The sequence below is a fragment of the Mandrillus leucophaeus genome, unplaced genomic scaffold (assembly GCF_000951045.1).
Source record: "Mandrillus leucophaeus isolate KB7577 unplaced genomic scaffold, Mleu.le_1.0 Scaffold387, whole genome shotgun sequence".
Lineage (NCBI taxonomy): Eukaryota > Metazoa > Chordata > Mammalia > Primates > Cercopithecidae > Mandrillus > Mandrillus leucophaeus.
The window spans coordinates 2,569,740-2,584,079 of NW_012104109.1; the positions used below are offsets into that span (position 1 = coordinate 2,569,740).

A 14,340-nucleotide genomic window follows, 5' to 3' on the forward strand; every position below is an offset into this window, starting at 1 on the left:
GTGAATTTCTTTGAGTTTATCCTGTTTGTGATTCAGTTTATGTAAGTTTATATCTTTTGCCAAATTTGAGAACTATTCAGCCACATATATATACACATATATATATGTATGTGTGTGTATATATATATTATTTATTTATTTTCAGACAGAGTCTCACTCTGTCACCCAGGCTGGAGTGCAATGCGCAATCTCGGCTCACTGCAACCTCCTCCTCCCGCGTTCTAAGCGATTCTCCTGCCTCAGCCTTTCGAGTTGCTGGGACTACAGGCACATGCCACCACGCCTGGCTAATTTTGTATTTTTAGTAGAGATTGGGTTTCACCATGTTGACCAGGCTGTTCTCAAACTCCTGACCTCAGGTGATCCAGCTGCCTTGGCCTCCCAAAGTGCTGGCATTATAGGCATGAGCCACCGTGCCCACTCTATTCAGCCATTATTTCTTCATGTACTTTTTTATCCTGTCCTCTTTCTCCTCTCAAGACTCCAATGACAAGAATGTTAGATCTTTGGTTATAGACCCATAATTCCCTGAGACTCTGTATGTATTTTTTTCCCAATCTATTTTTTCCTGGTTGTCCAGATTGTATACTTTCTATCATTCTATAATCTAGTTCACTAATTCTTTCCTTTCAGCCTCATGTTTTGCTTTTGAAGCCCTCCAATAAGCTTTTTACTTCAGTTATTGTATTTTTCACTTCTAAGATTTCCATTTGGTTCTTTAAAAGAAGAAATAAAGTTTCCTCTATTTCTTTGCTGAGACTTTCTATTTTTTTCTTTTGTTTCGGCACATTCCTATTTGCCTATTGTAACACTTTTATGATGGCTGCTTTTCAAAAGATTCTTGTCAGATAATTCTACTATCTCTGTCATATCAGTGTTGTCATCTATTGTCTTTTTTCACTCAGTTTGTGATTTTCTCGCTTCTTGGTATGACATATTTTTTATACTGAAGCTTGAAAATTTGGGATATCGTGTTAGAAGATTATATAAATCTTATATAAACCTCTTATTTCAGTAAGCTTCCTGTGGCACAGTTTCAGTGGAAGAAGAGAAAGCACCACCTCGTTACTGCAAGGTGGAAACAGAAGTCCAAGAGAGATTCTTTGTTACCACCTGGCATGGATGGGAAGCTAGGCACTCCCTGATGGAGAGAAGGACTGCCTCATTATGCTCACCATGTAACCTACAATAGCACCATGGAAGGGGGATGTGGACGTCTGTTATCACTGGGTGGTGGTGAAAGCCCTGACTCTATTGGCCACTTTGGACACAATGCCAGTGGGGAGGGGGAGGAATGCCTCATTACTGCCCTGTGTAGGTAGAAATCCAGGCTACCCACTTTGCTTTTTGATAGTGGGGACAGGCGGTGGGGGGAGTGGAGATGGGGCCACAGATTTCTTTCTGTGGTATTCAGCAGAAATATAGAGCAGTTATTGCCAACATGTTCTGTCTTGTTTGCTGCCATTTTTGTAGTCCTTTGGTTTAAGAGAGAAGGCTTCTGTTGGGACTTCTTTGTTCTGTGCCCACTGTCATTTCTGGGTTACTCACTTCTTCACCTCCAAATCTGACAAAAAGGCAGAAAGACAACCCAGCAAACTCACAAGCATATTGTTCCTTAAGTCCCAAGGTTCCTAGCCTGTCTTCTTCTATTTGTTTCACATATAATGTCCAGTATGTCTAGTTATGCTTAGCAAAAAAATAAAAAATAAAAAAATGAGTGTATTTAGTCTATCTTTCAAACACAAGTCTGAAACATCCACTGCTAGAGTGTGAGAATAGGCAAAAACTCCCACCAAGAAAATCAGAAAAAGGCAGTGACAGTGGTAAGAGGAGAACCAAGTAAACCTGACATAACAAATCCAAAGGAAAGAAGAAGTTTCAAAAGACAGAGGAGTCAAGAGTCAAGTGCTAAAATGAGGTCAAATAAAATAAGGGCTAAAAAGAACTATAAATAAATGAATTCAAGAGCAGTTTGTAAATAATTCTGTGGAAGTGAAATACTGATTGCAAAAGAATTAAAAGACAAAAGGGGTAGTAAGAAGAAAGAAAAACACATAATTTGGGATTAAAGAGTTGATGGAAGACATTTGTAGGAGGACTGAAATGAGGATAATGAAAAAAAAAAAAAAAACCGTGTGCAATAAACACTATTACAAAAATAAACAGAGAATATTAGAGGAGCAAAGAAGATGCCTACCTCACTTAGCTAGGGCCTAGGAACAAAACCAAACTTAAAAAACTATGTCTACAATCTTGAAGTGGAATGATGCTCATATATCTTAAGTTTAAAAAGCAGAAATAGTATATAAGGTGTTTTCTATTATTATTCTTCAATGTTTTGGTTCACATATAAGAAATGTATTACATATGTGTAGCTATACAAACACATTCTTAATCATCCTCCACCTAGTCAGCTAATTCAAGGCTTGTGTTCTACTCTCTTATATATCCCCACACACTGCTCCCACCAGAACCAGTTGGGTTTGTTTCCAAATCCATTCTTGACAGTTGTACTTACTATTGTATTTATATAATTAATATTATATAAACAGATAACACACAATTGGGGAAAGAGGTACTTCTGTGAAAACTAAGCCTAATGATTTGGAAAGTTAAAAATAGATTACTTTTTAAATTGCTGTAAAAGTAAATGTGGGAACCACTATATATTAAAGGGAAATCGTAGTACCAAAAAAAAAGTTGTTTTTTTTTTTTAGCAGAAGTATAGTTCTGCATTCAGATTGCTTTGCCAGAGCCTTTATGATCCTGTTCTACTTTAAAACACCAACATCAGGAAGACAATGCATTATGGGTATGCTTTATGCAATCAGCCTTTGCCCACTCCAAGAAAAGGTCTGGGCACTACATGAAATGTCTAGAGAAAAAATGTTTATCCTTTAGATTGAAAAAAAAATGTTTGGAGTATATTTGAATCATTTATTTGATGATTACATGCTTTAAGCAAATTTTTAACCAATCAACCAACAGTATTAGACAGGAAGACTTCCTCTGTAGACAGTGTCTGTCTGTCTCTCTCTCTCTCTCTTCCTCCAAGAAGTTAGTGTCTATTTAAGTAGATAATATTATACATTTTTCTTGATTTTGCTTTTGTGTATTTTCTTATTGTCCTATAATGAACTTACATTTTTTGTAATAAGAAAAATATTTTTAATTACCCAAAAAAATAATCTTACATGAATGCCTAGGGAAACACAAACCTAATGGTTTAAAATCAATACACAAAGCTTCTTAAAAGGAGAAAAAAATACATTACTGCTCACATGTGACAAACTAACAAATTTCGTACCTTAAACTTGGAAGGTCAGCTTTAATACTGTATAATATCTAGATCCAATTTACATTCCTCTGTCAGAGTAATAGATCACCAATGCTGAATATAATTATAGCTTATTTTAAGCTTTCATTTTCACCTACCTTTACCAAGGTGACTAAATACTTAAAATGAACAGCTCTAGGAGGGAGTACAAAGTACTTAGCATGCCCTGGGGGCAAGACAAACATACACCTACATGTCATTCAATGATGCATCCACCCAAATTACACTAAATTACACAGCCAGGTTGGGAATTCAGGAACTACTATAAATAATGTTCAGATTGTCAAATCTACTAACTTTCAAAATACAACCACGAATATGTATATTTTCTTGAAATATACTTCTTAAGGACACTGTATATTTAAAAACAATCATTTATTCCCACTTTTCATATCAGATAACACAGTAATAAATGTAGTATTCTCCTAGTTTCTTTTTGGCCATAACATACTGAAAGGCATAAAATATCTAGAGAAAACATTCCAAATAAAATGAAAATAAAACCAGGTTAACAGGAATGATAAAAAACAAAGCATAAGAAACAAGAGTTCTTGACCTTTAGATGAAAAAACAGTAAAAGAACTATAGATTTTAAAACATAGATACTGGTATGTGCTCTAATCAAAACTTAAGTCCCCTATTAAAAGGAACATATTATAGAAAAGAAAATACCTTGTTTGGATACTAAGTAGTTTCTTAGTATCAAATTTAATATCGTTAGTTCAAAAAAAACACTAAATTATTCATTTTAAATACAGACTAATTTGCCAACAATATATGTGGAAAAGACATTATGGTCACGTTTCAGCCCTTTCACCACTTGTTGCCACCCTAAATACTTGTCACTACTACCCAATGCTAGTCAGAGCAGTCCTAATTATTAAATCCATGATCTTCCCTTGATTCTATACATTTCACTGCTACCTTTGTGTAGCAATGCACTCATAATGCTCCCCTCCACAGAAATGAAATAATTTCATCTTTCAAGGCCAATTCACAGTTCCATCTTCTTTGAACTCTCACTGATTTGATTTCTCCATGTGCTCACCAAGTTCCATTCACTTGACCTCAGATACCCCTCCAGTTAGTTCCCATTTCTCTCCTCTCTTTTATAGCAAAAGGTCTCAAAAAAATTTCTCACAAGCATGGTCAGCACTTTTTGCCATCCATTCACTCAATCTCACTTCAGTCTGGCTTCTACCACCAAGACTCCAAAAAAATCTATTTTCTCAAAGGATGCAACAACCTTCCTCTTGCCAATTCCAATAATACCATCTTGCCCCACCTCACAGCAGCGCGCTATGCAGTTTGTCCCTCCCTTATTTTGAAACACTTTTCCTTTAGGTCCAGAAATCAGCATTTGGCGTTCTCCTCCCCACTGGCTACTCCTCAGTCTGTGTTTCTGCCTCCTCTTCCCTTTCTGGATCATCTGTTTCTGAACTTTCTGAACCCGGAGTCCCTCAGAACTTGTTCTGACCACTCGCCTACATCTTTAGCTTCCTTCTCCATACAACCTGCCCACACTGAGATTCCATCCATTCTCAGGGCTTAAATATCCCCACTCCACATATGTAAGCTCTAGACTCACATATCTAGGGACTTGCCTGATGTCTCAAATTGTGATACTCTATATTAAACATGTCAAACTTAACATGTTAAAAAGGGATATTTTGGGCCGGGCACGGTGCCTCACACCTGTAATCCCAGCACTTCGGGAGGCCGAGGCGGGCGGATCACGAGGTCAGGAGATCGAGACCATCCTGGCCAACAAGGTGAAACCCCTTCCCTACTAAAACAACAAAAATTAGCCAGGTGTGGCGGCGGGCGCCTGTAGTCACAGCTACTCAGGAGGCTGAGGCAGGAGAATCACTTGAACCTGGGAAGCGGAGGTTGCAGTGAGCTGAGATAGTGTCACTACACTCCAGTCTGGTGACAGGGCAAGACTCCGTCTCAGAAAAAAAGTGGGGGAGATTTTTTTTCTTCTCCAAAATTCACGGAACAAGTAACAACCTCCTCCATCCCAGTTAACAGCACTACTATCTGCCTATTTGCTCAAGTAAAAAAAAAACTTATTCTCAATTCCTCCTTTTCATTCACATCCTACATCCAATTCATCAACAGGTCCTACAGTTTCCACCTCCAATTTATCTGCAAGATTCACCCACCCCTTGGCCCACCACTGCTACAATCCTCATACAAGCCACCCTCCTAATTCATGTGACTACTGCCAGAGCCTCCTATCTCACACTTCCTTGTCCGCCCTCTCCTCCCTTCAATCAATTCTCCCTGATATGATTTGGGTTTTTGTCTCCATCCATATCTCACCTCAAATTGTAATCCCCATAATCCCCACATGTCAAGGGCAGGACCACGTGGAGGTAATGGGATCATGGGAGTGGTTTCCCGCATGCTATTCTCTCGAAAGTGAGTGAGTTCTCACAAGATCTGATGGCTTTATAAGGGGAATTTGTCATTTCCCCTGCTTCCACTCACTCTATCCTGCCACCCTGTGAGGAAGGTGCCTGCTTCTCCTTTGCCTTCTGCCATGATTGTAAGTTTCCTGAGGCCTCTCCAGTAAAGCAGAACTGTGGGTCAATTAAACCTCTTTCTTTTATAAATTACCCAGTCTCAGGCAGTTCTTTATAGCAGCCTGAGAAAACACTAACACACTCCCTGTAGCAGTTAAAGTTATCTTTTTAGAAAGCCAGAATAGTTCACCTCCTGCTTGAAACTCTTCAACAGACTCCAACTTCCATAGAATGAAAATCCAGTATCCTTACCACGATCTTTATGACCATGACCCCCTGCATGGCCTGGCCACTGCCCACCTTCTCTGACAGCATTTTGGATTTCTCCATCCCTCTGCCACACAGTTTGTCCACCTCATGTTCAGTACTACTGTCCACTCTTCTCTAAACTAGTTCCTTGTCCTTTGGTGTCAAACTTCACCACCTCAGAAAGACTTTCTATAATCAGCTACATCAAAAAAACCTCTCCATTAATCACTCTCAGTCCCCATTTTTTCTTTACTGAACTGATTACACCTTTTTATTTTATTTCTTTGTGTTCTAGGTTTCTCTGTCCTATATGCTTCTCATTTACTGTGGCACCTAGCATAGCCCTTGGAATACCTGTTGCATGTACAGATTACAAAATCCTGTGCTATATTTTAGTGACATGTTATCCACGTCACATTCTTAGGAGCTTAAGAGTTTTATTCTTTCACGTGTTAGATGTTTCTCTCTAAAAGGAATCTCAGCAATTTAAGAAAAGAAATCCTTGCACCTCATCTAGTATACCAAACAGAGAATGCATAAAAACACTTTAAATACCTGCTCTCCTGTCTTACAAAATGAGCAGTACAGGCTCATGTATTTTACTTTATTTCAAGCATTAATCTCCTTATTCTCTTTTTACTATTCAAATCCATTTAACATGTACTCTGATCCTCTCTCCTGAGTCCCATATTAAGGCTTCACAATGACACAACACTTTGTCCCCCTCCTCAGAAATTCATAGCATGCTGGAAAGGGCAGCCACATATACAGACTCAAGAGTACAAAGGCTCAAAACAAGTGCACGAGAAATATGTTTTTCTGATCTCTAAGGATGTGTTGTCCAATAGGGTAGCCTCTAGACACATGTGGCTATTTAAATTTTAATTAAAATTTAAATCCTAATCACACTAGCAATATTTCAAGTGCTCAACAGCCACATGTGGTAAGCAGCTTCTGTAATGAACAAGACAGACATAGGCCATTTTTGTCATTGTAGAAAGTTCTATCAGACTTCTGTTCAAATGGGCTAAACTTCTACTTAGCCCTGCAGAGGGACTCCAGGTGATATCAGTGGCTCTAACTTTCTTTTGGGTGTTTCTTTCGGGTGTTTCTTTCATATTATTGTATTAGCCCATTCTTGCATTGCTATAAAGAAATGCCTGAGGCGTGGTAATTTATAAAGAAAAGAGGTTTAATTGGCTCGCAGTTCTGCAGGTTGTACAGGAGGTATAGCACCAGCATCTACTCTGCTTCTGGGAAGGCCTGAAGAAGCTTCTAATCATGGCAGAAGGTGAAGGGGTAGCAGGCATGTCACATGGCCAGAGCCAAAGTGTGTGTGTTGGCTGGAGAGGGGACGAGGGAGGCACACTTGTAAATGATGAGATCTTACAAAAACTCACTCACTATCACAAAGACAGCACCAAGCCACGAGGGATCTGACCCATGATCCAAACACCTCCCACCAGGCCCCACCTCCAGCACTAGAGATGACAATTCACCATGAGATTTGGGTGGGGACAAATATCCAATCTGTATCAGTTTGCCCTTAGCCCCTTCCAAATATCATATCCTTTTCAAATTGCAAACTATGATCATGCCTTCCTAATAGGCCCCCAAAGTCTTAATTCATTCTAACATTAACTCAAAAGTCCAAAGTGCAAAGTCTCATCTGAGACAAGGCAAGTCCCTTCTACCAACAAGCCTGTAAAATCAAAAACAAGTCATTCACTTCCAAGATACAATGGGGGTACAGATATTAGGTAAACATTCCCATTCTAAATAGAAGAAATCAGCCAAAACAAAGGGGCTGTAGGCCACAGGCAAGTTTGAAACTCAGTAGGGCAGTCATTAAATCTTTTTTTTTTTTTTTAATTGAGATGGAGTCTCTCGCTTTGTCACCAGGCTGGAGTACAGTGGCACAATCTCAGCTCACTGCAATCTCCACCTCCCAGGTTCAAGTGATTCTCCTACCTCAACCTCCCGAGTAGCTGGCACATGCCACTATGCCCAGCTAATTTTTGTATTTTTAGTAGAGACAGAATTTCACCACATTGGCAAGGATGGTCTCAATCTCTTGACCTCGTGATCCACCCACCTTGGCCTCCCAAAGTGCTGGGATTACAGGTGTGAACTACCGCGCCTGGCCTGCAGTCATTAAATCTTAAAATTCCAAAACAATCTTCTTGACTCCGTGTCCCAATCCAGGCCACACTGGTACAAGGGGTGGGCTCCCAAGGCCTTAGGTAGCTCTGCCCCTGTGGCTTTGCAGGGTGCACCACCCACAGCGGCTCTCAGGTGCCAGCATTGAGTGTCTGTGGCTTTTCCAGGTATAGGGTGCAAGATGCTGGTGGATATACCATTCCTGGGTCTGAAGAGCAACGACCCCCTTCTCACAACTCCACTAGGTAGTGTCCCATTGGGGACTCGGTGTAGGGGGTCCAACCCCACATTTCCCCTTGGCACTACCTTAGCAGAGGTTCTATGTGAGGATTCTGCCAGCCCTTACAGTAGTCTTCTACCTGGACACCCAGGCTTTCTCCATATATCCTCTGAAATCTAGGCAGTGGCTACCAAACCTCAACTCTTGCACTCTGTGCACCCACAGGCTTAACACCACATAGAAGTCACCAAGACTTACAGCTTACACTCTCTGGAGCTGTGGCCCAAGCTGGACCAGGGCCCCTTTGAGCTGAGGCTGGAGCCACAGTGGCAGGGAAGCAAGGAGCAGTGTCTCAAGGCTACAAAGAGCAGCAGGGCCCCCGGCCTGGCCCTCAAAACTATTCTTCCCCACTAGGCCTCTGGGCCTGTGATGGGAGGGGCTGCCAAAGGTCTCTGAAATGCCTTCAAGGTTTTTCCCTTATTGTCTTGGACATTAACTCTCCGCTCCTTTTTAGTTATGCAAATTTGTCTAGCAAGTAGTCGCTCCACAGCCTTCTTGAGTTACTCTCTGAAAAAAGCTTTTTCTTTACCATGTGGGCAGGCTGCAAATTTTCCAAACCTTTATGCTTTTCTTCCTGTTCAAATATAAATTTCTTTGCTCCAACACTGGAACATAGGCAATTAGAAGAAACCAGGCCACATCTTGAATGCTTTGGTGCTTAGAAATTTCTTCCACCAGATGCCCTGTATCACTCTGAAGTTCAACCTTCCACAAATCCCAAGGGCAGAAGCAAAATGCAGCCAAATTCTTTGCTAAGGCATAGCATGCATGACCTTTGCTCCCGGTTCTCAATAAGTTCCTCATTTACATGAGACCTCCTCAGCATGGATTTCACTGTCCATATTACTATCAGCACTTTGGTCACAATTATTTAACCAGTCTCATGGAGGTTTCAAACTTTTCCTTATTTCCCATATTCTTCTGAGCTCTTCAAATTCTTCCAACCTCTGCCCATCACCTAGTACCAAAGTTCCTGCCACATTTTCAGATATTTTTACAGCAAATGCCCGACTCTTTATTACCAATTTTCTGTATTAAGCAATTCTTGCATTTCTATAAAGAAATATCTGCATCTGGGTAATTTCTAAGGAAAAAAGGTTTAATTGGCTCATGGTTCTGCAGGCTGCACAAGAAGCATGACACCAGCATCTGCTTGCCTTCTGGGTTGGCCTTAGGAAGATTGGCGGAAGGTGAAGGGGCAACAGGCACATCACATGGTGAGACCAGGAGCAAGAAAGAGAATGTGGGCAGAGGTGACATACACTTTTAAATGACCAGATCTCATGAAAATTCACTCACTATTGCAAAGACAGCACCAAATTCATTGGGATCTACTCCCATGAGCCAAACACCTCCCACCAGGCCCCACCTTCAGCATTCAATTCAACAGGAGATCTGAGCAAGAACAAATACCCAAACTATGTCAATTATTATTTATGAAATTTAATATACAATAGAGGCTGAAATAAACTGCACCTGTTCCTTTCAGACATATACTGCCCCCTCTAATAAAAGAACTAGAAATCCATCACCAATCTAAATGATAAAATTGAGTTTTACTCTTAAAAAGCTTTCTGAATCATAAAAATTAAAACTTCCGCCTACTGTCAATGTGATGCCTTCCTTTGTATTAAGGCCTTTCTTCATGTATAGATATGTAAGGGAATACCAAGATAAACATCATCATTTTAAAAATCTTTTACTTAACTAACCTGGCAATACTCTAAGATATAATAACAAGCCCAGAAAATTAATCTAAGGAATAAACTATACTGATTCTTTTTATGTAAAATACTAATAGAGGCTTTAGTATCTGCAGTTCAATAATTTCTCTCATTTAAAATATTTATCTTTCAACAGAAACCAAACTATTCAGTTAATAGCTTCATACTGATAGCTGTAAAGCCATAAACACATAAGGTTTGCATTCTCAGAAAACAGGCAATAACAATTAAAAAGAAAGAAAGTTTATTATATTCCACCTTTATATACATAAGAAACTGTAAAGTTTAACAGTATTTTTTTCCAAATTGTTTTGGCTTAACACTTTATCTTTTGTTGTTGTCTTTTAAACAGTAAAATGATAGTTTCAAAAAATTACGTTTGTTTTATTTTGCTCTGTTTTAAGAGGCAGGGACTCACTGTGTTGCCCATGCTAGAGTACAGTGGCTATTCACAAGCACAATCCCACTACTGTTCAGCATGCGAGTTTAACCTACTCTGTTTCTGACCTGGGCCGGTTCATCCCTCAGTGGGCAATCTGGTGGTCTGCTGCTCTCAGGAGGTCACCATATTGATGCTGAACTTAGTGTGGACACCTGATTGGCACAGTGCACCACAGTCCAGAATTTCTGGACTCAAGAGATCCTCCTGCCTCAGCCTCCCAAGTAATCGGGACTACAGGCATGTGCCACCATGCCCAGCTCAAATAATTAGGTTTTAGTTACATTTTCTCCCGGTTGTACTTAAATATCAGTAACGTAGGGTCCAAAATCTATTTTTTAATAGAGTAGCTGAATATAACTACTCTAGAAATATATGAGCTCTCGTAGTCATATGAAACTGCGTTAAAAAATGAAGATTTTGGATTCTGTGTCACATTGTGACTTACTTTACATGTTAACAGAATTTTTTTTAAAAAGATAGTCAATCTTGGCCATTTAAACAGAAATGTATATTTTAAATAAACTGGGAGATATATATGGCAAATATATTTAACATGTATATGTATATTTGCTCTGTGTGTGTATATATATGGCATATATAGATATAGATATTTAAAAAATAGATTTGGAGCATTTTACAATTCCAGGCCCTCTCAGGTCAACTATAAATTAAGCTGAGCAGCTCTTATTTACCATCTATAGAAGATACGTGTCTGTTAAAAGCAATTAATACATTTTCCATGTGTTCTTTGTTTACTGTTAACCCTGTATTCAAAGTCAAAGCTTTTAAGATACAGATACACTTTTAAACCAAATATTTATACAACATTTTGCTACATCTATAAACCAAAAAAAAAGCTATAGAATGAATGACAACATACAAAAGAGGCAGTCTCCTACCCCTAGGGAACATTCAGTCTTCTAAAGGTCTCTTAGAGAAATGGTGCTAGATTTGGAAGGACTGTGAAAGCATGAGAAAGTAATCGCTTGTCCTTTGAAAATATAAAGTTAGTACTTATTTGAAAACATTAATAGTTACTTTCTTCCAGGACATTTTTTTCATTAATATTTCATCAATCTGACACGCTTTTAGAAAGGACAGTCACATGACCTAAAATTCGAAATTTCAACAAATATTTATTTAATAAGCAATGCTACTCTGAATGGCAATTAAGAAATAATAGAAGGCATATTCAAAGATAGATGGCAGTGTCAAAATAAACAGGTAAAGAAGTATATTAATATCCTACCTAATACTTTTTGACTCCTTATTGGAAAGTACTCTTGAAAAAATGCCTTTAAGAGGTACACGTAGGCACATCTCTCTAACAAAAACTCTGTTTAAAAAATGCATCCCACTAATGTTTTTAATTTACCAAAGGAGATGTTTCTATGACTGCTATGATGCACTATATTGCTGATTCCCTCATCCCAGCTACAGGCAGTTACACCAATGACTGCCAGGGACCATAACTATAGCACTTCCTGTCAGACATACTTCATCTCTCCTTTTCTGTTCCTTAATACTTTGTATAAAGCCCACTCGCTCCCTTAGCCTCATCCTGCTAAGACAGCACTCCCTGCTGAAGGGAACCTTCCTTAGATCACTCTTTTATTCCCTTGGGATTCTCTTGAGATTAATGTCCAATCATTCTTGCAGATTTTTAAATAATCTTCAATCTGTCAGACTTTATTTTCTTTATAATAGTCTCACCATCTGGAATATAACATTGAGAATGTAATAATAATATAGTTAATATATCAAAGAAGTGGATATGCAGAACCAAGGCCCCTTAGGCAGCACTGTCTAATAGAATTGTTTACAATGACAGAAATGGCCTATATATATTGTCCAAAATGGTAGCCACTAACTACATGTGACTCTCAAGCAAATATGTTGTGGGGTTTCTTTTTATTCATTTTTAGGTAACTAAATTTAAATAGCCACAGGCAACTAGTGGCTACCATATTGAATAACAGGAGAGAAAACAGAGCTGCCTGCATTACTTACCTCCATGTATCAATATCAAAGAGAAAAGAAGAAGAGAGAGAAAGAAAAAAAAAAGGAAAGGAAAAAGAGAAAAGAAATACACCCAGGAAAACCTTACTCTACCTGCCCATTTCAGAAATTATCACTACTAGTATCAAAATGAATCTGAATATATTGTTAATTCTCAAACTCTTTTTCACCTAAGGTGAATTTTTAATAAGTTTTTATAACTTGTTAATCTAAAATACTAAAACATGCCATGCAAATCTAAAAAAATATATCCAGAATGTAATAGAGAGAGACAAATAAATGGAAAGTATTAATGACAGAATAGGAAATAATACAGCATAGAACAAGAAGTTCTAACATATACATAATTAGAAGGGAAAAGGCAATACTTGACAAAACAATGGCAAAATTTTCACAGAAAGATACCCATCATATTAAAAAAGCCAAAAAAAAAAATCCCTATCAGAAGAAAAAAGAAAGAAATCTCACGCAGACACGTAAAAAAAACTCTAGAACACCAAAGATAAAGAAAACATTATAGAACCAGACAAAAGAGAAAAGGCAGATTACATGGAAAGGAATTAGTTTTACTAAACGCCAAGTTCTCAAAAATAGCAGTGAAAGTCAGAAGAGAAAATAATATCTTCAATGTGTTAAGCATAGATATCTAAAACCCTCAATTGCATCTCAATTGCATGCCCTAGGAAGACTATCCTTCCAAAGCAAAGGCAAATAGATACTTTGAGACATTAAGTGTAACAACAACAACAAAAAATTGTGAGTCAACTTGACTAAACATCATTTTTTAAAAAGATACTTTCAAACAGAATTTTGCAATCACACTCTCACTAAGGGATCTTAACAATATACTTAAAGCAAAAGTAAAATAATCAGGGGCAGCAAACAAAAATAAAAAAGAATGATGTATGTAGAAATATATATACATATACACATATTTATAATATGACTCAATAATAGTAAAATCTAACTTATTAAAAGAAAACAGATACACTGAAATTTCACTCAAAACTAGCATATAAGTAAAAAAGATATTAAAGTTTTCTTTGGTTCAAGAGAAGAGATATTGCTTACTTTTGTACCTTTTAAGTACATGCAAGTTAAATTTCTTTTTAAAGTATGTTCATTTTAAATTTCTTTTCTAAGATTAGAAAATGATCATTTGTCTTCCAAATCAGTAAATGAGGAAAAATAAAATAAGAAATTAAATATCAATCCAAAAGAAGTTAAGGATAATAAACAGAAAGGATGAATATAGAAAAGGAAGAAGCAGAAAGAAGAGATGAGGAGGAGCAGGAGCAGTTTGGATGATGAACCTGGAAAAAGCAGCGTAAATTAAAAATTCAAAATGAAACATCAGACATAAATTCCAACATATTTTCACAATTGATACAAAAAGTTAAAACTACCAGGTAAAGACAAAGATTATCAGATGAGATAAAAAATTATTCATATGCTATTTATAATAGATATTCCTAAAATATAAGGTATGAAAATGATTAGTTGGGAAAAATGTGAAAAGCTGCACACATCAAGGTGGATAAATCTGTGAAACAATATTGAGAGGAAATACAACTCTAAGAATAATGCATGGAAGATGATCC

At 37.8% G+C, this 14,340-nt stretch overlaps 1 protein-coding gene and 1 long non-coding RNA gene across 6 annotated transcripts in view; one reads left to right on the top strand and one right to left on the bottom strand.

Annotated features, from left to right (window-relative positions):
* Positions 1-14,340, bottom strand: part of DIAPH3 (diaphanous-related formin 3) — a 519,652-nt gene that overhangs the window by 370,165 nt on the left and 135,147 nt on the right. The window lies entirely within an intron of this gene.
* LOC105547337 overlaps positions 1-14,340 on the top strand; it is a 31,594-nt gene that overhangs the window by 10,966 nt on the left and 6,288 nt on the right. Inside the window, exon 3 of one of the 2 annotated variants that reach the window (XR_001007211.1) lies at positions 1,016-1,134. The exons of the other annotated variant lie outside the window; for it this stretch is intronic. This is a non-coding gene — a long non-coding RNA (uncharacterized LOC105547337). The remainder of the gene's footprint in view (positions 1-1,015; positions 1,135-14,340) is intronic. 2 annotated transcript variants of the gene reach the window in all.